The sequence below is a fragment of the Semicossyphus pulcher genome, unplaced genomic scaffold (genome assembly GCF_022749685.1).
Source record: "Semicossyphus pulcher isolate SPU_LCO1_2020_fin unplaced genomic scaffold, fSemPul1.0.p SCAF_4, whole genome shotgun sequence".
Taxonomy (NCBI): Eukaryota; Metazoa; Chordata; class Actinopteri; order Labriformes; family Labridae; genus Semicossyphus; species Semicossyphus pulcher.
The window spans coordinates 22706578-22734570 of NW_027211715.1; the positions used below are offsets into that span (position 1 = coordinate 22706578).

Below are 27993 nucleotides of genomic sequence, written 5' to 3' on the forward strand. Positions count from 1 at the left end.
AGATCCAACAGAAGAGAAGCGACGTTGTCACATGAAGAGGCAGTAAATTACGGGCCTACATGAACTAATAGCTCCCCCTCCTCACTAATCTAAAGGTCCTCTTGAGCAACAACATAACCGACAGTTGGCTCAGCAGAAAACCGCAACTGTCCCGGGCATCTCCCAAAGGGGGAATCACTATGAATGGTGACACAGGACACCGCAGATAAAGCCCACATATGCCGAGCAGATTGTGAATGAAAGGAAGCTATAAAAACGTGTTTAAAAAAAATGAAAATGTCAGAGCTGCTAACAAAAGCAAACTAGCAGAACGAGTTTGTGTAACAGATACTGTCAAAGTTTCACAATTAGTATCACGGATGCTGTCAAAGCAGGCTAGCCATTCCACACAGACAAATCATACAGGAGGTGGTTGAGTTACTCCGAAATAACAAAAGACGCATCTGCACTTGATATAACAGTAGCGTGTGAATGAGCAGTTCTTTTCTGATGGAGGAGGATTGACTTTCATTGGTCGAGGTTAAGGGAGAATGTGGGGGGTTAAAATGTGGGCAACCAAAGGAAGAGGCATACCGGGACTATTTTTTGTGCTGCTTTAAGTCTATATAGGGGCTGGGGTTTAAGTGTAGCCTTACATTACTGTGTCTCTATGAAGACAATGTTAGGATGCAAAAGCTTGAAGAAAAAGATGTATGAGAAAGTTTAGTGTCATAAAAGAGGCGGTAAATGAAAAGTAAAAACAGGAAAATGTTGCTAAAGGACTAAATTAAAATGAGCTGGGAAAAAAATAGGAAAGGCTACAAGACACTAAATGTTAAGACAATGGGGAATTTAGTTTTGATGTAAGCGTGACCTTCATTTTAATTTAAACTTTTTTGTTTTTCTAAGTGACAAATTTTACTTATATTTAAAGTAAAGAAAAAAACACTGGGTGCGCAGGTTTAGCTCAGTTGGTAGAGCGGGCGCCTCACATACAGAGTCCTCACTGCAGTGACTGCACGCTCGACTCCCGCCTCGCTCTTCGCTGCATGTCTTTCCCCCCACTCTCTTCTCCCCATACTTCCTGTCTCTCTTCAGCTTTCCTATCTAATGAAGGCAATATGGCAGAAAGAATTATAAAAAAAACTGGCTCGGTGGGTGGAGCGGGTGTCCCATGTTACAGAGGCTACAGTCCTCAATGCAGCGGCCGCAGGTTTGACTAACGCCCTCGGCCCTTTGCTGCGTGCCATCACCCTCTCTCCTCCCCCCATATTTCCTGACTCTCTTCAGCTGTCCTATCTAATGAAGGCAATATGGGCCAAAGATGTCCAAAAAACTAAAACTATCTTTATTTCTGGGTAGTTGGAAGACACACAAATTTTCAATTTTTAAACTTCCAAAGCCTCCTTTAAAATCTTTCCACGAGATGCTGCGCTGAAGGCCTTTCATTATTTCATGAGGAAAAGTGTCTGCAGCTCATTATTACAAAAAAATGTGCAAGTTAAAAAAAAAATTGAAGGTAAAAACTAAATTGGCAGCCAGTTTCGAATCACTATTGGGTTTGCTTAACACTGTCCCTCTCTCTCTCTCAGGAGGGGGAGGAAATTCCTGGCGAGGGTGCCTGGAGTTGTTGCTCTCTGCCTGCAGGTACAGACCGGCCTCCTCTGTCTGCCTGTCTGCAGATATCATACCGCGACGTGATCTGTTTAGCTGCCTGACTTAATGCTCACCTGCTCACGCGCCTCCGGCTCTGTGTGTATACGTGTGTGTTTGTGTCAGTGTGTGTGTGTGTATGTTGACTTCGTCTGTCTCCTCACAGCTGGAATGGCGTCTCCCTCTTCATCTGTTGGCCTGCGATTACAGACACACACACAAACACACACAGAGAAAGATAGATGGACTTTACTTCACCGACAAGATACTTGGTGATTTAAATACTTTAGAAATTTAAATAGCAGACAATATGCAGTCAACAAGAAAATACACACACACACACACACACACACGCACATTCATGCAGGACTGGAAAGAATGGGGCTGATTACAGTAATTGGGGTAAGAGGAAGGAAGGAAGGCAGGATGGTGCATGCACTGAAACATGGACATAAAACCTCCTACAATTTGCAAGAATTTACCAACACTCACAAAATGAATACTTAATTTAATTGTAATAAATTTAAAACTGTCCCTTGTATCTATAAATTAGTAGAATAAAAAAAAGAGGCACTGGGATGCATCGTGTGCCAAGCAGGCCGTATTATGTTGTATATCCTTTCATTATTTCATCCCCAGGTTGTCACGGCGTTGACAGATGCAAGCTGACGCGTGCGACCACGCACACACAAAACACACGGACACACTTGAGTAGGGGTCTGAAGTCCAGCTGGAGGTGGTCTCCTGCCAAACCTGCAGGCAGGCTGACTGTATTCATATTCATCACACACACGCTGATTGAACCTGACAGGACACACACACACACACACGTATACACACACGCACACACAGCTGGGAAAAAAAATATCTACTGGTGTGTGAATCAATATTTCAAGGGCAACCTGCCATACTGAAAATTTTATAACCAGAAACTATTTTACCACCTCTAATGCATTATTCTGTCTCTGACTTCTTCTCCTGCTTTTTATCAACCATCACCGCACTGTAAATACAGAAAAGAAAAACCATTGAGAGAGGAGAAATAGAGGTGGATGCGAGCGAGAGACGGCCACCGTCGGATGTAAACTAGCAGCAGTGAGTAATGTCATGAGAGAGGAGCAGACCGGGGAGGAAAAAGCGAGAAGAGAATAATAGCCAATAGGCAGGCAGAGCGACAAGAGCGAGAGAGATGGAGGAAGAGTGCCTCTCTCCCTCTCTCTCACACGCACACACACAGAGGACTCCGCAGGGTGCCAAATAATAACCTTCCTTGTCATTATCATCGCCCAGCCAAACCCGCTCTCCACTCCTCCTCCACCTCCTTCCGTCTCCAACACAATCATTGCCCTATCGTTTACAGTGTGCTGCTAAATGGGAACATCAATAGACACATCCATTAGCAGCGCGAGTCCTTTCCTCTCTGATTCTCAAGTGCTTTAATAGCCGCCATACGCACACATGTGCGCGCACACACACACACACACACACACACACACACACACACTCGCGTGCAGCATCTCGGCCCGGCTGTTAACCAAGCTTGCCCCGCGCAGGCAAAGCCAAACTGATGGAGTGTATCATTACAGCTGGTTAGTAACATGGTCGCTGTGAGGGAGGCGCCGTCAGTTAAAGCTGGAGCTGGAGAGCACGAGGGTGGGGCCCGCTTTCTGGTTAGAGTCGCTCTCGTACGAGCAGCAAGCCTCCAATTTCTGCTTCCCTATTTGTAACGTTTTACACAGCCAGGGTGTCGTGTGTTTGCACTGTTCTTTTGTGTGATCAGCATTTTATTTGAAAATATTGTCTGTTTTTCATGTTTAAGCGTCAAAGAGCTCCAAAGGTCACTGATTTTTGCAGGTCCTGTCCAGGCATGAGGGGTTTAAACCTGCAGTGTACCTTTAAAATTAAATACATCTATCTGTAACAAAGTAACCAAACTCATAAGCATTCATTTGTGTTCGTACAGGACATGTAGGCCATTAGACAACCTTAAAAACACATGAAGCTTAGCTGCTGTGTTGCTAAATGCTGGAAGCGCACTCGACATATCAATGCAACTTAATTTGTTTGCGTTATATTCAAGAGCGCGTGTGTTCAAAATACTGAATAGAGGTTGATCAGAGGACAAACTATCAACCTTAATGTAATTTAAAATAAAAAAACTAATGAATACACAGAGGCCAATCTTATTTAGAACTTCATTAATACCTTGTTAACCTCAGTCTGAACTTACGTCACTGAATCTGTAGATGCAAATTAACACGGGAACGCCGTCTCAAACTTTAATGAAAGTCAAAATAAACCCCTGCATCCAAAACAGCAGCCGAGTGAGAAAAAGATAAGCAGGGACGAGGAGGGCGAACGCAGCGAGGAACAGAGACAGAGAGGGAGAGGGAGAGAGAGGGAAGGGCTTCCCACAATGCCGCCTCACATGCTATAATTTCAGCACGCGTGTTTTTTTTCGGATGGAGGGCGAAGCAGGATGCTGGGAAGCCTGGGAGGGGCACAGGGTGGGTAGAGGGGGGAGTTGGATAGCGGGGGTTTGTGGGATATGTGGTGCGGCTGTTAAAGTTGACTTGTGGAGATTGGTTTTGACGGATGGAAATAGAGGAAAAAAAATGAAGGAGGCTTTGTGCACGCACACACAGACACACTACAAAAACATGCACGACACACACAATTACTCCTTATATAAATGACATTGTGACTATTGAACAGCACCACAATAAAAGACAATAAGAGGAATAATTTAAAGCATTTCAAAATAAAAGTAGTTTGTCTTTAACTAACAACAGAGCATAATGAGTTTGTTTTCTCACATTCACACCGTTATTATCCCCCTTACTCGGTGGTCTCTGATTCTTACCATAACAGGCCTGCGTGTGTGTGTCAGTGTGTGTTCGTCAGGCTGGTGGTAGACCGCAGACAGACTCTAGGTGCCGGTGTGTGTGTGTGTCAGCGTGCGTGCGTGCCTCCTTCGTGTCTGGACCTGGGCAGAAAACAAGCAGAGGAGAAGAAAGCACGGGATAAATTCAGGTGTTGTTTGGTAAACGGTGTTATTAAAATGTCAAACACACACATCATGATGTACGTTTAAATAATTCATCAGCTCTGACTGGCGTGTGTAGCAGCATTAGCCGTGATAATTCTGCACTTCATCCTCTTAAAGGAACTCACACATGATTTTATACGTACAACAAGCCCACTCACATATATACAGTCTGGGTGGTCTGTGAGGAACAATGACAAGGAGGCGCAGTGTGTGTACGTTAACACATGATTCATCTTCAGGGAGAAATAAAAAGTTTGGCTGTAGGCTAGGTGGATTATGGGAAAAAAAAGAAGATGCCTGAAGAACAAGAGCCGCACTTACACAAACATATGGAACGGGCCTTTGAAGCCTCTTCGCAGCTTGTAACATCAGATAAACAGAGATTGTGCGTTCGGATGGAGTTTATGTCGCGTCTAATAAAGCCGAGACGTCACTGATGTGCTTTTATGTGGTGCCCTAAACACAATAAAGTACTGGAGGATAATGACAGCACGGACTGTAATGTCTTATATAGAGCTGGGTGTGTGACGTACACCCAGCGTGATCGGGCTGGGAGTGATGTGCGCTGAGACAGAATGAATCATCAAAAAGAATTTCTGAGTGCAACATCTTAAGATGACCGCATGGTGAGGGCGGAGATGTAGTGAGGAAGAGGGGGGCGACTAATGTAACCTTCCTGGTATTCAAGCAGGAAGCTGAAATGTAGAAAACTGTCAAAATTGTGTTTTCTGTACTTTTCTGTGGCGTGAGATTTCAAAATAAAAGCGTCATCACATCAGGGCATCAATGTGGGAAAGGATACATTGCTGTCCATGTGTAGGAAGTCTTACTTTGAAAAAAAGTAGTTGAAATAATAATTTAAAAAAAGGCAAAATTTTATTTTCTGTACTTTCTTTTGCACAAGATTTCAAAATAAAAGCGTTATAAGGGCTTCAGTGTGGGAAAGGATACATTGTTATCCAGGTGCATTAAGTTTTATTTTGAAAAAAAGTAGTTGAAATGTTTAAAAAAAAGGCAAAATTGGAGTGAGATTTCAAAATAAAAGTGTTATAAGGGTATCAATGCTGCAAAGGATACATTGTTATCTATGTGTATGAAGTCTTAATTTGTTTAATACTGATTTATCATTGCCTATTTTTTTAGTAGGTCTGTCTGTCAATTGTTTGGTCAATAAAATGTAAAAAAAAAAAAAAAAAGAATGTGAAACAGGAAGTTGGGATTTTCCCAAATGCAAGTTGACGTTTATTACATGCTTTTTTTAGTGCATCATCATATTTAACTCACTATTTCACTTTTAAAAATACAACCTCCAAACCTTGGAAATATCCAAACACAGATTAAGTCTGTAGTTGTAGTCGTAGTTTGGGATCCCATCACAGTACTCCATTAGTCAGTCACGGTTGTTCTCTGCACGCCCTGATGTTTTCTTTGATTCGAGTGCCATTTGGTCTCCCATTGTGACTTATAATGAGTCACACTGTGTACTCTGAAAGCTGCGGGTTCGTTTGTGGTCAATAAGCACATTAAAGTTCCTCTGGAAGACACATTCATCAATGCTTTTTAAACCGCTTTGGCCGTATTAATGATGTATTTAAACACCCTGCTGTTTGTGGTCCCTCAGAGTCCTATTTACCTCTCTGCTTCAAGAACAATCTGATCTTATTAGCTTCTTTCTAAAACCAGTAACCAGTATCATTTCCAGCTTTTGTGAATATCTGGTATCTTTAATTAGAAACGTGTGAGCAGGGTCGAAGGCGAACATTTTAGTTTCAGTCTTAACTGCTCACACCAATCTGCTTTTTCCTTCACATTTCACGCTGTGAGTGCCATGTATTATTTAAAGCCGTCTAGACACATCTCCAGCATTTAGCCCAAGCTAAAAACTAACATAACCGCTGTAATAAATGGACCTGAAAATTCCTTGAAATTATATGTAAAATCAAAAAAGCCTTGAAAAAACTTGCTGAAAAAGAACAAAAATTCAGCCCAAAAGGTTGCAGAAAGGTGGCTCACTAAAATAGTCTTGCAGTGAATTATGGTTCCTCTGAACTCCTCTCAGCCGGATCTACATTCACAGAGAAGGAACAATGATTGACCTTGGCCAGATGAAAAATTGCCTCAATTGTTCATACTCCACTTTGATGTTAAATACAGTGAAACGGGGCAGCACAGGAAAGCTGCTTGCCACAGCCGAAGGAGAAATTAAACCTTTTATGCCGCATAAGAACTGCCCCCCTCGTTTCATTTTCTCCCCCTCGGTTCAACTGCCTGCATCTGCCAGAACATACATGCAATTTACTATTTCCGTCTTAAGTTACCGCTCTCTTCTACGGCCAACCCTTCCTACAATCTGTGTTTGTTTCTAACCACCTCCTCCTGCATCATCTCACCCATCCCTCTCTCTTTCTCTGCCCCAGTAAGCAGACTTGCAGAGACCAGGGAGGGCGACTCCGTCATTAAGGTCCCGGCACGAAGTCACCAATTTACACTCTCATTAACAGATCCATGTGCTGCTCAGTAGATCAAAAAGAGAAAGGAAAAAAAAAAAAAAAACAGGACCACCCACGTGTTCAGCCCCCCTCCAAACAAAATGCAACAATAAAATCTGTGTTCTCTCTGCCGGCTAAATGAGCCGATTCACGCGAACGGGAAAAAAAAAAGAGGTTGCAAATTAACGGAGGTTTGAGGGTTTGATGGTACAGGGTGTTTATGTGTTAACGAGAAGATGCTGTTAATCAGGATTGAGAGCTTGGGAAGCCCTTGTTGTGGGATTGACTGGCCTTGTTTTTTGATCTCTTTCCACAAAGTAAAAGAAGCCTCGTATAAACTATAGTTAATTCCTAAATGCATTAGCGTGTGCGAGACAATTTGATGTGTTTAACTTTTATATAAGACAACACAAACTGCGCTGCGAAGACGATACTAAATCCCACAAACTGCTTTATATAAACATTCATTCCCTGCGTAACATTAGAGCTTAAACTGTGCGTTAATGTGTCTTAAAGCACAGTCACAGGCTGCTAACACCTTATTTCTAGCAACCAGCAACATGTTTCTCTTTATTGGCTGCTACAGAGAGGCTTAAAGCACATAAAGCTAGCTAGAAGTTATTTATGCAATTAAAAGCTCCTGTGAGGAACTTTCAGTTTGTGTTGATTTTGGCGCCCCCTGTGGACAAAGCCGTACCTCTTTTCTCTGATTTTGTCCTGTACATGCTTAAGTGGTGGTTTTAGACAGAAATGTCATCTGTATCACTCACTTTAAATTTCTGCCTTGGAAAATGTAAACAAAGGCAGCGTACAGTTAACCATTTCGTTTGACACCCACCGCCCACCAGCAGTTTCAGGCATTAAAAATAACTATATAGAAATAATCACTCTTGTCGCTGATGATCTGGTTTGCTTTTGAAGGTCATATACAGACATCAGAATTTGTTTCATAACCAGTGAAAAACTCCTCACAGGAGCTTGAATGACCCCCTTCAGAGAAAAAAGTGTGTAACCTTGTAAACATCTCCATGTGGTGTTTTTCACGTGCTACAAGACATATCAGGGACAACATAAGCAGTCGTCTCCATGGCTGGGCCTGTCTGCTTTTAAACTGCAGTGCACCAAGGACAGGCTGAACAACACGTTTTCAGATTGGCAGGTTTGAGACGTCACAAACCTAAGGAGCCAATCCTGTTAATGGACAGGGTGACGCTATGCATATCATTATGTGTAACCTATGGAAACCACTTCGGCGATGCGCCAGCCAGCTGTAACCGTCATCGTAACTTTTGAAAACTCACTACTGACGACTAACGTTAACGTTACTACTAATAATTACTACATTTCAAGCTAGCTAAGTTTCAACAAGTTGCCACTAAACGATGGCAGAGACGTGTTTTGTTTTTCGGCGGTTGAAAATTTGCGTAGTGGAATTTTTAATGAGGGAGAAGGAGGAGATGACTTGGGAGGAGGTAATTAAACGTATTTTGCAGAAAAAACATATCAGACAGTTTTTATTAATTCAAGCAGAGCATTTTATGTGTCTTAAATTAGACTGGAGCTGCTCTTTAAGGCCAATACTGTACTTGTCGTCGTTCGTGTCTCAATGCACAAAGATCAACACAAATATTCCTGGAGCTATGCGTCGAACTTCCACCGGGCCTCCCAGGGTTGAAATATAAGACAGTAGAGGAAGAGATCTCTGCTCTGTATGGAAAATCCTGCAATTACGGAAGAAAATCTTGAAAGAGAAGAGGATCTCTCTTTTTTTTTTTACCTTATGTTCAGTTTATGTCAGCCTTTGTTAGACGGATCAGACAGATTAAGTTTTATGTTTAAATAAAGATGCTAAAGCTTCAAGGCATATAGCTTGTTGTTAAAAAGTGCTAAAGTTGGTTGTGTGACTCACAGGTTATTTCTTTATAAAGTAAAGGCATCGTCTGTAAGTGTCAGATATGTCTGCCTTCTTCCTTTGATCAATCCTGCTTTTTTTAATCTTCGATGCCATGTCTAAACATCCAACGCAAACGCCAGACCAGGAAACAAGCGTCACCTTTCATGTGTGAACATCCTATACACACTCATCTTTGTGCTTTGTCAGGATACGTCTGTGTTCGAACCATATTGTGCCTGTTTGTAATAAAGCTAGTACAGACATGTAGAGCTAGACCACCCAGAGCAGTTACCCAAACAGCCGCTTTATTCAAGAAAAAAAAAAAGTCACTAGTTTTAATTATATCCATCCTCTGGGCGTGTCTTTGTGCCCGAAACAGACATCTGAGCCACCCCCCTCTTCACCAGCAGGCCACAAACCTCACCGAGGCCGTATGGAAAGAACTTCTCGGTGAACACATTGACCCTAGATGGAAATAAACCCATTCAGGAGTTATTTTCACTGAGGTTACAAAGGCAATCAGGTTTTATATTGTTTACTGTTGGATTATCTACTCATGTAGCCAAAGACTTTAATGCTCCCAGACTGTAAAAGTTCTTCTTTTGAGAATAAAACCTGCAGGACGTTAAAATCAAGTGGTGAATTGTTTAGCACATCAAAAGAGGTGGGATGAAATACCAATATTATCAAAACCTGCACCAAGACAGATGAAAAGAAAGGAAAAAAAACGACTCAACGCGTGCATGTTCACACACACTCACACCTGCACGCTGTAATAAGGAGGCGTCTGCTCCGGGGAGGAGGTTGTTGTGACTGCACTCTTCTTTTTCATGATCTATAATTTCAAGCTGGCAGTGTTGTGAGGGGGCAACGTAGCGCCGTGCGAATAGAGAGACAGAAAGACACGAGGACATGGAAAGAGAGAGAGAAAGGGGGAGGGAGTCTACACAGGCGGGACCCCAGCGACTATCTGCCAGACAAATCCTCCTTGGGCTTTGATCCTCTGCCCACTTCTCTCTCTGCGGTTTTTGTTTTCAGGCAAACAACTGGGATGTTTAGCTGCAATGAGATTCCAGGGTCTTAAAAAACAGGACTCTTAAAACCTGCTGCAAAAAAACACACAAGCACGAAGGAGCAAATTTAAAGACAGAAAAGGCAAAAAAAAAAAAGTGGTCATCACTCCTGTCTCCTCTCTTCCAAGCGCTTTCAATACGCTATCCTCCAAAGATCAAGGGGTTAATCTGCTCTTGTTGTATTTTAGCCGAGATGCTATCGAAGGCCATTTGTTCCCAGCAGCGTGGCTAATGACCCTGAGCTAACGCTTGCCGTTTGGCCGGGAACTCGGGAGCACGGGAAGGTAAGTAACCTCATATATTCTCGGGGGGGGGAGCGAGCTAATGAGAGGGAATGGGAATACGAGCTGCGGTCCATCATCTACTTAGGAGCCAGACAGCAGTGATGAGTGCACACACACACAGACTCACAGGAAGAGACCCTAATAGGAAACCTCCTCCTCTTGCACCTAATTTTCCTCCTGTCTTGTTAAGTAAATGTGCTACATGTAGCGTTTTATCATCGATAAGTCAATAGCGCATTAACTCTGAGATTGGTATTATTTCTGTAAACAAGGAGTTCTATCATCGGGACGGCTGGCGGCCTCCTTTGGCCTCCTCAATATTAAAAAGATGCCACTTTCTGCAGGCTGCATTCTCATTTTTGTGTCAGAAAGTTAAATAAAAACAGTGTAACATTAACACATAAAAGGCGTGACTCTTCTGGAGATTGTTGTTTTAGCTTCTTCATCATATAAGACCAAAAAGATGCCGATGTTAACATCCATTTCAGGGTTCTGTGCGTCCTTTATCGTTAGCTTGGTAGCTTCAGACGCTTAAGTTCTATCCATATTTGCAGGGAGCACACATGATACCAGGTATAGCCGAGTGTGTAACACGTGAAACTGAGTGAATTCTGCTGTGATGGGAAGCAGCAGGGGTCCACTCCTCTGCCTTTATTCGATTCGAAGCCTGGCTGCCTCTCTCCCTCCTCTGGCACGCATACGGATATTTACGCGTGTGTATGTGGAGGAGAAAAAAAGAATGGGTACAGGAATAAGTACCCCACTGCACTCTGCGTATATATGTGTGCGCTGGTGTGTGTTTGTAATACCTCCAATGGCAGACTAATGATAGGTCTTATCGACACCCAGCAGTGAATGCAGGCCTTTGTCTCCTCGCGGGACGAATTATGGAAAGCTTAGGGGGCTGCCTTTGACTCCTTTTCATTCTCTCGCTCACTGATAACACCCAGCGACTGTCATGCGGCTCCTGCAGCGCGGGCAAGTTGAGTAACAATGCACATCGTACCTCTGTCATCAAAATAAGCAAAAGTTCGGCGCGCAGCTCGTGAAGAAGTCGGTATAAGTCAGGGACAAAAGATAAAAATTAACACAGGGAAACAAAATCACAATGGCATTCATTCTGAATGCTAGGCATATGGAGCTCAGGATGCGTGGGCTTCATTATGGAGAACAATGTTTAAGCATAGTTTCAAATATTTTATATATGACTCAATGACACAACAATAAGAGTATAACCGTTAAAGATGATTTAAACTGGAATTTTTAGTGATTTTTGGCACTATTTGTGCTTCATTTCAATCTGTTTTAGCAAATAAGCCATCAAATATTGATAGACAGAAGAGATAACATTGTTTTTGTTCTACCGTTGTTCCCGCAGGTGCATCTATCTCATCTCTGGACACCTGGGTAGCCTAAATTCAAAAATATCTGGATGCAGTTAAAAGCTTTTATTTTGGCGGGGGACTTTTTACGATTCGTGCGCCAAAACATTTCCTGAAACTATTTCTATTCTCGCATTGACGCCGTCTCATTTCAACACAAATATTCATATCAACGGCTCCCCCGTTGGAGTGCGTGTGCAGATCTGTGGGACGTAGTTTCGAGTGACTGTGTTTCCTCACAGTAAAGAAAATGTATCTCCACCTCTGAAGGCCCCACTGTGCTGATTCGGGGGTTAGAGGTGGGAGCCGGGTGGGGAGTGGGGGTCTCTTAGACAAGCAGTTTATGAAATGAAAATGTTTTCTTTTCCAAAGATGGCAAGCGTTACTTTTCACAATTTCAAGAGCGCAGCACACGGCTCCTTGGGGAAGCGTGGCCATTTCTACGCTCGATTCCCGCTGAGTCAATAAAATCCTCTCCGCCTGTGCGCCTTTTTTCTTTCTGGGTTCTTTCTCAGCTTTATTTTCAGGTTAGTTATTAAGTGGAATAGCCTCAAGTCCTCTTTCCCCTCTTACTCTGTCATTCTTCATTCACCTTTATTCCCTGACTCTAAGGGGATCATTAAGGAAAGTACAGAACCTTTCCCCTCCTGCTTCTTATCTTTCTTTTTATTTATCACTCTCTCAACTTTAATCTCAAGCGAAAGAACAATAAGGAATACTCAGATGTAGACTTTCCTCGAGTCTCTCCGTCTGCACGCATGTTGCTGGCAAAGCAATCCAAAAGAAAGCCCCCCAAGGCCAAGCAGTGAGGATTTAGAGGCCTCATTTAGTAGGCAGGTAGAGTCGAGTCCCCCCCTCCTCCTTCATCCCGTCTCTTCCCTCGCAGCAATTAGAGAGAGGCCAGGAAGTGCACTATTTTATGACCTTATAAAGACATTAGAGGCCTCGCTCCATTGGCCCTCACCCCCTGCTTCATCTTCCACACTATCTCTCCCCTTTTTGGTTCCCTCTCGCAGATAATGCTCTCATGCACACTCATGAAATCTTCTCCACCAGCATCCGTGTCTCCTTCTCGTTGTTTCCCACACTCTTTCTGATATCTTGTGTCTGCCCACCACCTTCTTTATCTCTTTTAATTTTCCATCTCCACCCCCTCATGCCTATCAATCTCTCATTGTGGGTTCAAACTCAATGAAAGCTCTCGCTCTAATCTTTAATCCTCTGCCGGGTGATGGGTGTCTTTGCAGGGGAGGGAGGGTGAGCGCTCCGTTGTTCTACGCTTCCCTTTGTGCGGACACAAATGTTACCATTTTCGACACTTGTCCATCAGGCTTTTATGCCCGCTCCCCAGCTGATTATACCCCCCTCCTCAGCCTATCATTGTAACCCATCGTCCATCAGTTGCCTGTTATTTAGCGTGAGCGTGAAACTGACAATTACTCGCCTTGTCCCCGAGTCCCGCACTGAATCAATACGACTTGACGGAGTGACTCATTTGCCTGTCATTTTCTCGTATGAGCTTCTTGAAATATGAAACCATGTGACACGCTGTGGCTTCAGCCGTGCAGCGCCCCGCCTCCTTACACAAAAACGGACACCAAAAGGGAACCACTGGTGCTTCATGAGTCTTGCAGCTTTTAAGTCCAGCTTAGACAGACTTGGCTGCTCCTGAAAGAGCGTCTTCCTCCAAGGCCGAGGACAGACACACTCGAGAGGAGGAGGGGGGAGAAGAAAGAGCGGTCGCACGTCTGGATGCTTGCTTACAACATCCTCCACCTTTTTCCTTTCTTTCTTCCCCAGACTGCACTTGCATCATTTGACCAGTTCCAGAAACAATGGGGTTGTGTGTAGTAGAACAACATGTGACTCCAGCAGTCCCTGTTGGCTGAGATGTAGCACATCCATCAACTGAATGATGAAAGAAGAAGAAGGCTCTTCTTCTTCAAAGGAGTTTAAAACCACTTCCTTTCAAAACGTTTTCTTGTCCAATTTGGGGCTATTTGAAATGTGAGGAATTCCAAAAATAGACTATTATTGGCTCCTGACGAGTCCTCGTTTCCCAAACAGGCGCCCTAATATTGTTCATTATCATCATCATCGATAAAGATTGGGCCATGCAACGGCAGCAGCGAGGGTACTTTCTGAGGCTCTGCAGGTCGCTCAAGAGAGAGAGAACTGAAGGGATTGGAGAACGTGAGAAAAAGAGACAGAAGATTGCTCGGCTCAGGCGGCCTGAAAATAAATGAGCGATAGTGCAAGACGTGAGGGAGAGCTTGAAGAGAGAATCGAGTTCGACTGTTCTGAAGCGAGTTGAGGTGAACTGAAATGAACTGAAATAAGCTCAACTCGATTTGTGCCGTCTTATGCCGAGGTAGAGTTGAACAGAGGTGATTGAAGAGGACGCTCGGACTGTATTTCTGCATGTTTTATGAACCCTGGTTTGATCCAAAAAAAGCTCGGACATAAAAATAAAAATAATAATACAAATCATTTCTATTAACCCCCGGGAGAGAGGTCGAGGTTGATGAGAACTAAGAGAACCATTTTCTTCCCCTCTCCTCTTAAACCGTCCCCCTCTCTCTGTGTTCGGCGGCAGCCATGCTAACTATGCCTGCGTGGTAGAAAATGATTTAGTGCTGCTCTCAGGCTCACACAAGGAGAGAGAGAGAGAGAGAGAGAGAGACCGCTCACTTTGGGAACTCGCTGAAACACAGTGGAGACAATAAGGTGGCTCTTTTCCCAGCTTCACTCCTGTGTTTTTGCCTTTTGGCGATGCTCTTCTCCGAGATAATGGTTTATTTTTGACTCCCTGGTGTCATGAGATGGTGGATTCTTTTTTTTGTTTTTGTTTTATTCTAAAGGATGCTGGAGAGAAAAGATCACAACCTCACGACAGGAAATGGATTCTCTGTGTTCTGGCATGAAACAGGAAGAGGTATAAACATGTGAAATAACAGGAGGTGGAGTTTGAGTGCAGAAAGACACGGTAATGATTGGGACTGAGGGTCAACAGGAGGTCCCTCTTTGTGTCATTTCCGAGAGATCTTAATATATAAATGATATTTATATAGCAGAGGTAGAAATGAGTTGCAGGTGGCCTCATCCACAGAAAGGAGGAATGGAGGGGGGAAAAAATGGAGGGATAAAGACAAAAGAGAAGTTGAGGAAGCAGCAGGTGACTCAGGCAGGATGGTCGTTGCTCACCTGGCGGCTGTGGCTTCACGCCAGGAACACACACACACACACAAAAATCAAACAAAGACACATTCAAACACACAACAAAACACACAAGTGCATGCAAACACCAAACCAACCCAGGTACACGGCTGACTCAGGCAATCCGGTTGAAGGGCAACAAACACGCATAACACAATGTAGAACCCCGGGGGCAAACCGAGCTCTCTTACCTCTCTTTCATCACTCCCGTCTTTCCCTCATCGCTCCCCTTCCTTCCTCTCTGCTCCGAAGGCTAACGCTGCTAGCGCTCGCTCCGTCTCTTCTTCTTCTTCTCGTGCCAGCTCCTTTCATGACCTGAAATGGAAAAGGACAGAAAGGGGAAACGAGGCATTACAAAACTGTTTGAGAGGAATGGAGATATCTCTACCGGCACCGCACACACACACACACACACACACACACACACACACACATACATCAAGAAAAATAAAGGAATAAAATGCTCCATTCATGGAGTTTGGGGCCTGTGGGACTCCAGTTATTGCCTCTAAAATTCAGTTATCTTTCAAAACAGGTTCTTGCTCGGCGTGTGGAAGGAATGTGTGAACAAGATAGGCGCAGAGATTACAAGTGGATGTAGCAAAAAAAAGCAACAGCGTAAAGTTAAGACGTATTTTATGTTGCTTTTTAGACAGCTGATAAAATAAGGTGGTTTAAAAGGGGGATAGGGGGCACTGACTGGCAACCATAGGACGAGTTTTAATGCTCCTATAAGGCTGCATGATTCCCATTCACAGTTTGCAATACCTGCGTTGGCTTGTGTCCGCTTCACGCTGACGTGTAATTATGCTGCTGGGAGGATGATTTTATCGTGGCCTTACTGCTTCGTAAATTGACAGCGCTTGTGTGTGCGTGTCTCTGCGTGTGTGTGTCTTACAGTACACTGATGAAATTGCTAACAGCTGTGACAGCCGCCATCGCAGACACACACACACACAAACACACTTTTCACCCGTCTCATTTGTAGCATACAGCTGCACAGATAAAGCATGAGGGTTAAGCAAATATTGTACAATGGCCAGGAAACAATGAAACCCCCCCACGCAACCCCTCCCCTATCTTTCACACTCACACCAACCAAACTGTACGTGTGTGTGTGAAAAAATGACTGGCACTGCTTGTCCTCTTTATTACTGTGAACTGAACAGACACCCCCGCACCCCTCCCATTCATTTTAATCTCTATTCTTAATGATAAAACCTCCTCAGTCACACTCTCGCTCCGTCTGCACCCCGACCCCTCCTCAAAAACCCCAGCGAGGCAGCAACAGTGCTCCTTTGTTTGCCCCCAACCTCCCCCCCACCCCTCTCCTCCTTCATCTCTTTTTGCCCCCGTCGCCCTGCCCCGGACGATGCTGGTTGGCGGGGACGGAGGCATGCCTCGACAGGAACGCCGGAGGAGAGGAGGAAGGGAGGGGACGGAGGGAGGAGAAAAACATGTAGATGGAGAAAGGGGGCGAGGGGGGGGTGGCTTTGGGAAACGAGTAGGGGTCTTACAGTTACTTTTCTTTCCCTCGTTGCTGGACTTTTCTGTCCATTTAGCACTACGTGAGAGGGGTTTCTCAGAGTGTGTTTTATGGGTAGGGGGTCGAGGTGGTTTTTTTTGGAGGGGCTACACCCACTATGAACCCACCGACTCCAGTTGACGGAGAGAGAAGTTGTTTGCCGACGACTATTTCTGCTTCGGGTTAGGGAGCTAATTTTAAACACCAAAGTAAAGACGGAGAAAAAAAACTGACTCTGGATTTTTTATTCCTGCTTTCAAAGAACAAACACAGACAAACATCTCTTCCCCTTTGGCTTTCACATTAACGTGTGCGATCCCAACATGCGATTTGCAGAAATAGCCTTTAAGTACACAACTTATAATTTCTTATTTATGCAAAGAAAATACCGGACCTGCCCATTGAGGTTAGTCGAGACATAATTTTAGCTCTTTTCGCTCTGGTAGCGCAGCTAGCGCGGCAAAGCCAGTTCTCTAATAGCATAAATACTGCTCTTGTAATGGTGCCTGGGGCATGTCTCATTTGGAAGTGAGGGAGACAGCACAGAGGAGCAGCGCCTTTACCCCTCAGCCAGAAACACACATGTGCACACATACCCAGGCACACACACAAACAGACACCGTGGCAGCTCAGAGGGAATCGGATCATTAACCCCAACTAATCTACAAACATTATGTTTATAGAAAACGCCTGTCCGGCTCAGACGCCTGCACAGCCAGGCCCTGCTAATTCATTAAAAGTGTGTGTGTGCGTGTGATGTATTTGTGAGCTACAATGTTATGTGTGTGTCAGCACTGCTGTGTGTGTCATGTCTCTCAGTATGCATGTGTGTACACTTGTGTGTCATTGCAGAGTCTGCTGTGACAGACACGGGGAGAACATGACAGAGGCTGGGTGTGTGTGTTCGTGTGTGTGACTCCGGCGATGCTAGCTCTAGACTTCTGCCTCCCTGGGACGCCCCGCTGTGCCTGCTTCATCAATCAATAGGACAGATGAAGACAGACTCCTGCCGCGCTGTGAGGAAAACCGGTAGCTTGCGTGTGTGTGTGTGTGTGTGTGTGTGTTTGCATGTTAGCAGGCTAGAAGAATGCCCTTAGGGAGAGCGTGGCAGACATGATGCAAACCTTCAAGGCTTCCTGCCCACACAGAGATCCTCCGCTCATGATTTGCTTTCTTGTCGCAGGAAAAAGTCAGACTCCGTTTGATAGATGATTTGCATAGACTGATATATTTGCGAGCGCATTAACCCCAAACCTCCGACGACCCTATTCATGTGCCTGAGAGTTGCGACAAAGAAAAAACAATGGAGTTGTTGAATCGTTGTGTGTCTCCGTCCAAATAAAATTCAATCAAAATCCACCGTTTTCTCGACTTCCCTCTGAGTTGCGCGAAGTGGTGCGGCTAATTTTGGAAGCGACTAACATCCGCCTCAATCACGCTGAGAATCAAACTGCTTTGATACACCAACTATCTCCCCCCTTTCTTCTAAAATGTAATACACGTCTAAAAATAGCAGCACAGAGCACATTTCCGCTGGTCAGATGAGACTTTCACCCAGAATCCTGGAAAATTACACACACACGCACACACGACTGTAATTACTTGCACCCTCACCCGAACAGCCGTTGATGTGTCTATCTACACTCCTTAAAACTGCGGCTGTGGCATCTCAAGGGATTACCGGAGAATCTTTATGAAAATGGTTTTAATGTACCTCCAGGCAAATGAAGTGGAAAACACTTCAGCAGGAGATGTTATTTTTATTCTATGAATATGTTCTGAGAGTTGTGAGACCCCCTAAACAAAGCTGTGAGAGAAACACCTCAAACTGCCACTCGTAAGAGAGAGCGTGTGAAAGCTTAAGTGGTCAAATATAGCTCGTTGGGCGTCAGCAAAACTCATCTCTCTGGTGGATGTACTCATCTGTAAAGTAAGAAGGCAAAGCCTCGGAGGGCGTGAATTCAAAGGAATTGTTCACTATAAGGAGGGATTGCCATGTGATTAGTCATTTAAGTGTAACTGTATGAGTCAGAATCAGCAGCAGGTTTTACTTAAGAAAAGCTGAGACTGAAAAAGTGTAGGTCACGATATGAATCAGGACACCGAAACTAAAAACACTTTTGTGGAATTTTTTTTGCTAACCTTTTAGAAATACGACTGAGCTGGAAAGGCTTCGTCTCGAAGTGTTGATTTGGTTAACGAGAAGAATGACGAAAAATGCTCGTCAACGATCTTTTTTTCCGACGAAGACGCAACGTCGACGAGCTAAAAATAGATCTCTGATAGTAAAAACTCCGACACGAATATTTCGTTTTCGCTAACGAGGTAAGACGGGACTAAAACGTTGGACACTGTTGGACATTTAAAATTATATTCCCCCTCACTGTGCGTCTAATATGCCTAGCTTTTTATACACTGCCAGTTCAAGGCGGGATTATAAGCCTCTGTTATGTTCCGTCTTCTATGTAGAATGCACGGAGGTTGAATGACGGGGCAAAGTCGTTCTGCCTCTGAGACGGCATCGGAGGTAGTAACAGAGTAACTTTTGATTGACTGAAACTGGACTAAAATGTTTTGAGTTGTCGTCGACTAAAACTAGACTAAAGCTATAAAGGGTAAAGTGACTCAAATGTGACTAAAACTAAGAAGCATTTTCGTCTGAGGACTAAATCTAAAATAGCTGCCAACATGTCGTCTCTGTACGGATGTAATGTGGGCGTCTGTGTTACAATTTCTCATGAATTATCCAACAGATCCTAAAACAGAAACATGGTTTCAAAACGTAAAACGGAGCATTGAATGTTCTGCAGCTCCTTATTGTAGACGTCTACCAGCGTGATTTTAAAGCCCAGTGTTATTGGAGCCTGATTTTGATTAAGTGCTCCCTATCGTGCAGAGAAACCAAGACCATATAATTCAAGCTGTTTCTATTTGAGGACATTGAAATTGAAGACCTAATTGTGCAGAAATAGTGGGACGCTAGATTTGGGTTTATTTTGTTACCGGGAAGAAGGAATGCGTGTCATTTCCTGGTGCTCCAAACGGTCAAATGACTTGAATGCAAAGAAGCCGTTTCTCCTACAGCGTCTAAACCCCTCCAGAAGTGTTATCAGTCATTCAGAGGTTTCGCCTCCTCAGTATGCGGTGAGGCCATTTGGGCTGTTCTCAATGTAACTTGTGATATTTGTCCAGGGCTCAGCGCTCCTCTTTGATAGCCATTGTGTGGAGATGAATGAATCTTTCTCCAGTTTTCATACACCTGTGCACTGTGTGGAACCATAGAAACACCTGCGAGACCGCTAAACTGGATTACAGACGATGCAGGCAGCAGGAGAAGGCCACTGTAAAGTATTAACCTTTGATTTAGGATCAATTCTACCGTGATGTTCAACTTCTATTTCACTGAGCTTGTTAAATGAATGTCAGGCGTTATTTAGCTGTCAAGTGCTGCAAATAATGCCATATTCAACTCTTCTAATGGCGTCCTTATGTTCCAAGATGCTTCTGAACATCCTTCACACACCCAGAAGGGAACATTAGTGAAAGCATTGTAAAACTGGGGAACACACTACGCCATCGTGCCTCATTGTTCGAATTAAGAAAAAAAAAAGCTGTTAAAGAGTTTGATGGATTTCTCACACTCGCAAACATAGATAAGCAGAGAGTCAAGCTGTGGCTGCAAAGCATTCTGGTTAATTATTTTCTCTGAAGAGAAATGAGCATCGCCGCTTCCTCGTCTGCAGTTGATTTTTCTCCCCGTGAATGATGAATGTCAGCACTTGTTTTCCATTTTTTTGGTTGGTTCGTATAGAAAAATCTGCTTTAGCTGATAATATAGTGAGATGTTCTTATTCAAAGTCACATGAAGGTCATTTATAGAGATGCATGGACTTGGACGACTGAACCGGGAAACATGATTAAGTAGGGTTTAGGGTTAGGTTAGGATTTGGGTTTAAAACAGACACTTCTTACTTTGTTAAACTAGCATATTAGTTTATTTCTTCTCGACCCCAAAGTTAAGTTTCTAAAAAAAAGAAAAATCCAGACATGAAATCCCGTGTCAGTTCTCACCCGAGATGCCCTGATCGCACAAGCGCATTGTGTGATTTGACATTGCACCGACGCCTGACGCTCAGACAAAGGAGCCGGTGCAGGCCTCGAGGGGGCAGATGACAAACACTCCTAAACCATGGCCAGACATAATCCCCCCCACCTCCCGCCGAAGCCCACAACAAACGCACAGCGGTGGGGGACTTATTCAGAGCATATTAGGGAGGTGAAGGAGGCCAGGCACTGAGGGACTCTCCCCACTTGGCTGTCCTAATCATCTGAGACAACCCCGACATAGGCGGACCCCCACCCCAATTCCCTTCCCGCCACACTCCACCCCCTTACGCATGACCCAGACACATCCAGGCGCGTTTACATGGGCGGGCGGCCTAGAAGTGGGGAAGCTGACCAGAATGAACAGCCCCCCCGGGAGCTGTAGTTTAATTGTCCATCTTCTTGGTCCAAATTAAACAAGCTCGAGTGCAGTGGAGTATCCATACACACACACACACACCCCTCCCACTTTGAACAGACTGGCACGTTCCATAGAGCATGCCATTGATGCAGAGTGATGAGCGGGACCCCATTGTCTCGTTATATTGTCTTCAATTAGGCAGGAGATGATGGGAGACAATGAGAAGAGCATTTGTAATCATGAGCCTCCCAAACTCATGCTGGGAAACAGAACTTCATTATGCCCAATGGTCCCTCATCGACGATAAAAACCCAGAATATGTTTGGTTCATCCTTAGGAAGTTTTCAGGCATAAATGGCTCGGAAAGAAGTGAGTCACCAGGAAGTGCTGGAGGGGGTTCTGAGAGTGAAGACAACAACAGAAATGGGAAGAGGCGAAGCTTCTTCTTTTATCCACGCTGCAAGAGAACAGCAGGTTTCAGCCGGAGAAATCTCATTTATAACATCTTCTTCCCAACTTACCTGAACTCCCGACCTTTACAAGTTTACCAACCCGGTATTTAAAGTTTGAAAAATAAGGAGGGTTTAAGAAAAGACGGGAAGACAGGAAGAAATTAGAAAAAAAAAAAAAAGATAATACTTGAAAAGAAAATCTGAGCTTCTCCGAGCAAGGTTTAGAGGGGATGAATTTGCAGTGTAGCAATGATGTCTTTTCATCTTCACCACATAAATGTTGTACAAGCTTAGCTCGGCGGCGCTGGTGTCAGCTCAGAGCCATCTGTAGAAATTAGACTTCTTTAAGAAAGAGAAAGGAAAACTGGAGAGCGCATTATCTGCCTTTACCTGGAGAGCGTTCAGCTGAGAAATGACTCTAACCCGACATCCTGCCGGCTTTGTAGCTCGCCCGTCATTTAAATCACGTTCCACCGTGGCTGTTAGGCTTTGATAGAACCATCCGACCGGACAAATACAGCTTTCATAAAATTGTGCAAATGATTTCTTTCAACCGGGATCGCAGCGGTATTGTTCCCCCAACCCTGACCCCCCCACCCCATTTTCCGTCTTTTCCTCGCGGCACAAAGAGCTAATCTGAGACAAACACTCGCACCGGCTCTGACACATTGTCAAACCAAAAAACCGGGGTGATTTTATTTTCTTTAAATCATGTAAGTGAAGCATGAGGTAAAAGCCATCACCCATGGAGGACAACAGAGGAGTTAGCTGCGTATTTTCTCCCCATACACGCTGCAGGGATTATATATTATTCTCCATTTTACCCATCCTGCCCTTCAGCTGTTCTTCCACACGCACGGGGAGCAGATAGATGCAGAACTGTTTTGGTTTTTTCCCCAGATGAAATCAGTCCGATATGTGTGCCAGAAGGAGGGATATCCGTCAAGACGAGGCAGCTCCGGGGCTGAGCAACCTTTCCTCCGAGGCCTCGCTCCCTTATCTGATTCCAGCAGATGATGGCCATGCCAGCCAGTGCCTTTGATTTTTTAAGTATATCCCTGTGCTTTCACACCGCCTTATTGATCGCCGACAGACTTCATTGTGTCCCTCTGCTAAAAGAGCGCTACGAGAATGCTCCATTTGTAATGTGATCACCCAGATGAGGATGGCAGAAAGGTGGATGGACACTAATCCCTTTTCCCCCCCTAGACCTCGGGATCATGAGTCTTGTGGATCGCCCCTGTCGAGTTTCCCATCACCTAAGGGCCAGATGACTCCCTTCTGCCTTGACATTTTCTCTAATGGGGAGGGGTCAGGGTATAATCCTAATTTAAGCGTCACTTCTTATGAAGAACAATAGCTGAGGCTCGAATTTGAAACCGAGAGCATTTCAAATCCGCCAAGGGAAGCGTTCATTACTCACCCGTTTCCAATCAAATTAAATACCTTTAAGAAGCCGTGTGGTCGATGCTTACTGTACACCTTTCAGCAGCATCGATTTTCAGTTCACCCATGATTGTTACTGACCACAGGCTTAATGTAAAAATGTGCTCATCGACCTCCGCGGACCCGACACATTCCTCCGTGTCGAACAGCGCAGAGTAGCGAGCATCTGCCTCGTCACTCCGCCCAGATGGCAGCAGAAAGTATGTAAATTGGTTCATTAACCTTACAGTGCTTTAACCAGCGGGCCATGCAGAAGGGCTCGTTCCATCCGGGGGTTTCTTGAATTTTATTAACGCACATTAATAGCATCGGGAAACTTTCGCTAATGGCCTGAGGTGGTTCTTCGCTGCGTTATCAAACACTGTAGTAATTATACATGACATCCCTCTGATTAACACTCCTGTGATTATTGCACCATGTCAGATCATCTTTTTTTTTCTCCAGCGTTTAAAGACAGTCATCCATTTTCTTCATGAGAAAATATTGCAAAGGGAGAAAAAAATAGAAGAGAGGCTGGAATTATCACAACACTCCCCCCCACCCTGCCGGAGAAGGGCTCAGGATCTTTAACCCACGACAATAGAAAGGCATGAAGAAGAAGAAGCAGGGGGTTAAAATGTGAAAGGAATCCGCGTTTTCATACGCCCGTCTCCCCCCCCCAAGTGCTGGCAGAGCGTGTGAAAAATTAGCTTGTAGTGTGCGTGTCTGCGTGTGAGCTGCCAGCAGTGAGGGCTTGCACCTGGAGCAGGGAGGAGCATGCGAGGGGTCAAGGGTCACCTCGCAGGCTAAACAGGATTGAAGTTTTTCTCTCTCCCCGAAGAAGGCCAGACGACCCCTGCGGCTGCATCCACAGCTCCGGCCTTTCACGCACCCCTTCCTGTCCTTTTTTTCCCCCTCTCCTCTACTTCATCACTCGTTCACCTCCTTTTTCTTTCCTCCTTTGGAAAGGCGCAGTAATCCATAATCCACTCAACTATCAGCGGCTCAATTATCCCTCCCGTTCGCCCATTTTCTCCCCTCGGATGGAGATTCAAAAACAATTAACCTCTTCACGGCTGGGGACTTTTCCCAGGAAAGGGCACGGCGGTAATTGAATGACTCCGCCATTTACATTCCTGACCATGACTTCACTCCTTCACGCATAAATCTGGTTACTGAAAATCCTAATCTGTGGCTTTGTGATTGTCCAATGTCATTACCATGGATGTTGTATTATCACGCCATGGAGACAGTACTTTCCTGCAAGTGGGATTTAACAGGACAATTTGTTAATGTTGACAAAACACCCTTTTGACCTACTTAAACCTGAACAGATTAACATCATTTGTACTCAAACATGTTGACAGATGTAGAAAATTATGCCTTTTAGAGCCTCGAATAATAATCGTTCTCACGTCAAACTCAGTCCACAGCGCTTTCCTGTAAACTGGTACGACTGGACTATTTCACACCAAGTGTCTAGAAGCTCGGGCGCATCCCCCCACATCCTCAGCCTCCAATAAAATGTTCTCTTCTCCCCCTTCGTTATGGAGGGCCTCCTATTCATCTCCAGGTAGAAAGCCTCAGAACTGCTTGTTGCACCCATTGAGCGTTTTATTACTTCCCCCTTCAAAGGGTGGTGGCAGAGGAAGAGACATCCTCAATCTCCTAGATGCCATGATACACAGCCAGCTCTCAGAAAAACACACACAAACAAGAGGCCGGATTTAGGCTGAAGCCCTCTGCAAATTTTACCAACACTTGTTCTCCATAACATGGTATCTGAGCAGATTACAGGGTTAAAGGTTCAGAGGGAGCTCATTCCAGCTGTTAGGGGATAATCTCCAAACAAACAAGTTTATCAAAAATGGACATCGCCGAGAAAAACAGCTCACAATAAAAATGATTAAGCTCGATTCAATCTGGAGCAGAAAAACATTTCATACAACTGCTTTTAACTGTTGTCAAGCAAACGCATGAACAAAGACTCCACTCCAAACAGCCATTTTGCATCAAGCAAGCTAGCTTATTATCTAGCTAACCCAGCAGCAGCAAAATGATGTAATCCCTAACCAACACACGTCGAGAAAACAAAGACGTGCACTCCTCAAAAGGACGACACTCTTAGAGATGAATTTGTCTGTCAAAGAAAGCACAAATAAACGCGATTCCGCAACTCCCGCCTCAAATTGGGGGTTTATTTTTGCTTTTGCTCAACTTCAGAGGCCACCGCAGCTTTAGCCCGACTCAAAGACGCCCATCTTCAAAGTCGAGGTGCGACAGAGGGCCTCAATTAAAACCTCCTGTACGGAGAGTCTTTACGCAGGAATTACATTTTATTTGTGTTTTTGAAGCTCAAAAGAGTCGACTCCTGCTCGTCGTTTAACCTCTGATCCTTTAAATTCCAAGATCAAGACTAAGATTTTCCATCATCCCACCGACAAAGATTGAAACAAGTGAAACATTTAGCCTCCTGTATGTTGCACAGGAAAAATCGGAACACATCTTTTGCATTTAACGCGACGCTTTCAAAAAAGGAGCCGAACAGCAAAGCAGAGAAACCTCAGCTTTTTGAACAAAATCGAAAAAATAAGATAACTACAGGCTATACGCCATACCTATAATCTTGCAGACGCTCGCCAGAACAGCAGAGCTCAAATCTCTCACACACACACACACACTGAGACACACACACACACACAGAAGAAGTCTTTGATGTTTCCTCATGAGTGTGTGTATTGCAGCTGTGTGAGTCACCCAAGACTCCATCCAAGATCCATATAGGAAATACAGCGGCGGCGACAGTAGCAAAGAAATCGTGACCCCGTCACGCACACACACACACACACACGGACAAACTCACAAACAACATACTGAGAGTCAGAGGCGAAGGAAGGGAGGGCCAGCCAGGTCAGCATGAGGACAGAAAAAAGAGAAGAAGAAAAGCTAAAACAACTGGTTGTTCCCCAGACAGACGGGAACTTCTCTTGATCATTATGTCTCGCGTTCAGGTGTCTGGGCTCAGGCGACTGTAGGCGGTAGTTAGGTTGAGTGTGGTGGGAGGATTGGAGGGGGGGGGGGGGTTCTGTGAGTGTAGATAACACAGCAGCCAGACAAAGAGGGGAATAGGAGGGCTGCCTACATACCACCAGCATCAAGGAGGGGAGGGTGGGAGGGAGGGAGCAGCGAGAAGAAAAAAGGAGGCTTATAAAATTTTGATTAGACAATCCTTTGCAGAAGTGACTTTCTGTATCGGTTTGCTTTTTCTTTTGTTTTGTTTTTTCCTCTCTCTGTCAGTTCCCCTCCCTTCTCGCTGCTCCAGAGCGCCGCCTCAGAGAACGGGGCAGACACATTTTATAGGTCCTAATTAAAGCCATCTGAAGCCTTTCAAAACATCAAATGGCCCCGGTCCCCCCCCCCCCCCCTGCTCTTTCTCTCCCTCTGATTGTGCAGAAATCACGGAAAATCAGAGGGCACACATTTTTCGCTTTGACTCTCACATGTACATAAAATGTGCACCCCGCTCTTCCCCTCCTCCCCCCTCACCTGACCCCATTCACCCCTAATTTCCAATCAATAAAAGGGTTCAGTGATTGACATGACCTCATGGAGTGTCTGTCAAATGCTTGGTAGATGGAGCTCCTGTGAGAAAGAAGCATTTTATTTGAACTCTTTTTTTTTCTCTTAGACTGACACGAGTCTAAACTTAAGGGACATTTTCTATTTTCTTTTTTTAATAATTGTTGGTAATATCCTGCATTGGATATGTCATAAGGTTATAGAAGATCCACCCTTATCCTGTCTGGCGGGTTGAAGTGAAGTGCAGCCCTGCTTTAGTGCGCTTCAAGTACTCCATTTTCTCTCCCTCTCTCCCTTTGCCCCCCCTAATTGTCCTCATTGAGCCGTGTGGACCGGTTGCACAGCCTGACTGGCTAGGGTCAGCGGGTTTACCCTGTGCTTTTTATCTATATTTCATGCTATGGCGCTGCGCACAGACAGCCACATTTCCACAGCGAGAACATTCACCGAGACGCACAAAGAATGTCGAAAGCACGAAATTAACCAAGAGACCAGTCAAGCATAGAGTTTAGCGATTAAAGCCTGTAAAGCGTTTTTATATGTTTAATTATCCGGTAAATGTGAACAGAAATGACAGAAAGCAAAGGGAGAAAAGTGACACATGCAGACATACATTTAAAAGTCGACTAGAAATACACGATAAACATTACTACTAGTACTAGAACGCAATTCTAGTCATAAATAAGACGCAAGAAGATAAAAAACAGAAAATATCGCCTACTTACGATTCATTTCAATAACTTCTGGGCGTTATTGTCTCGCCCCTGCGACTCTCTGCTCGTTTGGACACGGAAAAAAGTCTGTTCCTCCGGCGAAGCAGCGACATTCTCATCGACAGGACGGTCAGCTTCATCTTCGATAAAAGTTTGCATAAGATAACACCAGGTTAATTCTGCCGAGGACAGTGGACGTCCGATTCCGCCGGTGTCAGGTCTTCAGTGATGCCTGCACTCGCCGGGATTGAGCGCTGAGAGGAGAGGAAGCGCACAGAAAGGCGTCATGTGAGCCGGGGAGACGCGCGCCATTGGCCAGCCGGGGATCAGTATGATAAGGCTGCTCCGTGCGCCATTGGCCCAGGACGGCAGTGGAGGCGCCTCCTCACTTGGCTGTGCGCAAGAATGTGAGTGCGGCGCACTGTTCATAATTTTCAGCGGCCAAGGGGAGGGGGGCTGGTTGGTGGTGGAGGAGGGGGGGGGGGGGTAGTAAGTAACAAATTGTTCCAAAGATCTTGTGTTTTTTTGTCATGGACGCACAGAGTTACACGGAAGGCAGCGAGGAGACACGCACACGGTGTGTTTCCTCTGTGAGAAAGAGGAATGAATGAAAATGTTTGGTGAGTCTACACACGTGGCTGTCAGCTTCAAGACGTGAACAGTTCAATTTGAAAGGCACAGATGTTGATCTAGATGTTTGCAATGTTAGAGACGAGCAAGAATGATTCAAAGTTTGACGCAACATCTAAAATGACAAGGGAGAAGTTACTGCAACCACAGAGATGGCATGCTAATAATAACATCTTCACAGTCAG

At 44.7% G+C, this 27993-nt stretch overlaps 1 long non-coding RNA gene across 1 annotated transcript; it reads right to left on the reverse strand.

Annotated features, from left to right (window-relative positions):
• Window positions 1–1764: 1764 nt before the first annotated feature.
• Window positions 1765–27374, reverse strand: LOC138607681 (uncharacterized). The gene is made up of 4 exons (XR_011309394.1): window positions 27191–27374; window positions 15211–15334; window positions 4496–4618; window positions 1765–1830 (listed from the first exon to the last, which is right to left on the reverse strand). It is a non-coding gene; the product is annotated as an uncharacterized lncRNA (long non-coding RNA).
• Window positions 27375–27993: the final 619 nt, after the last annotated feature.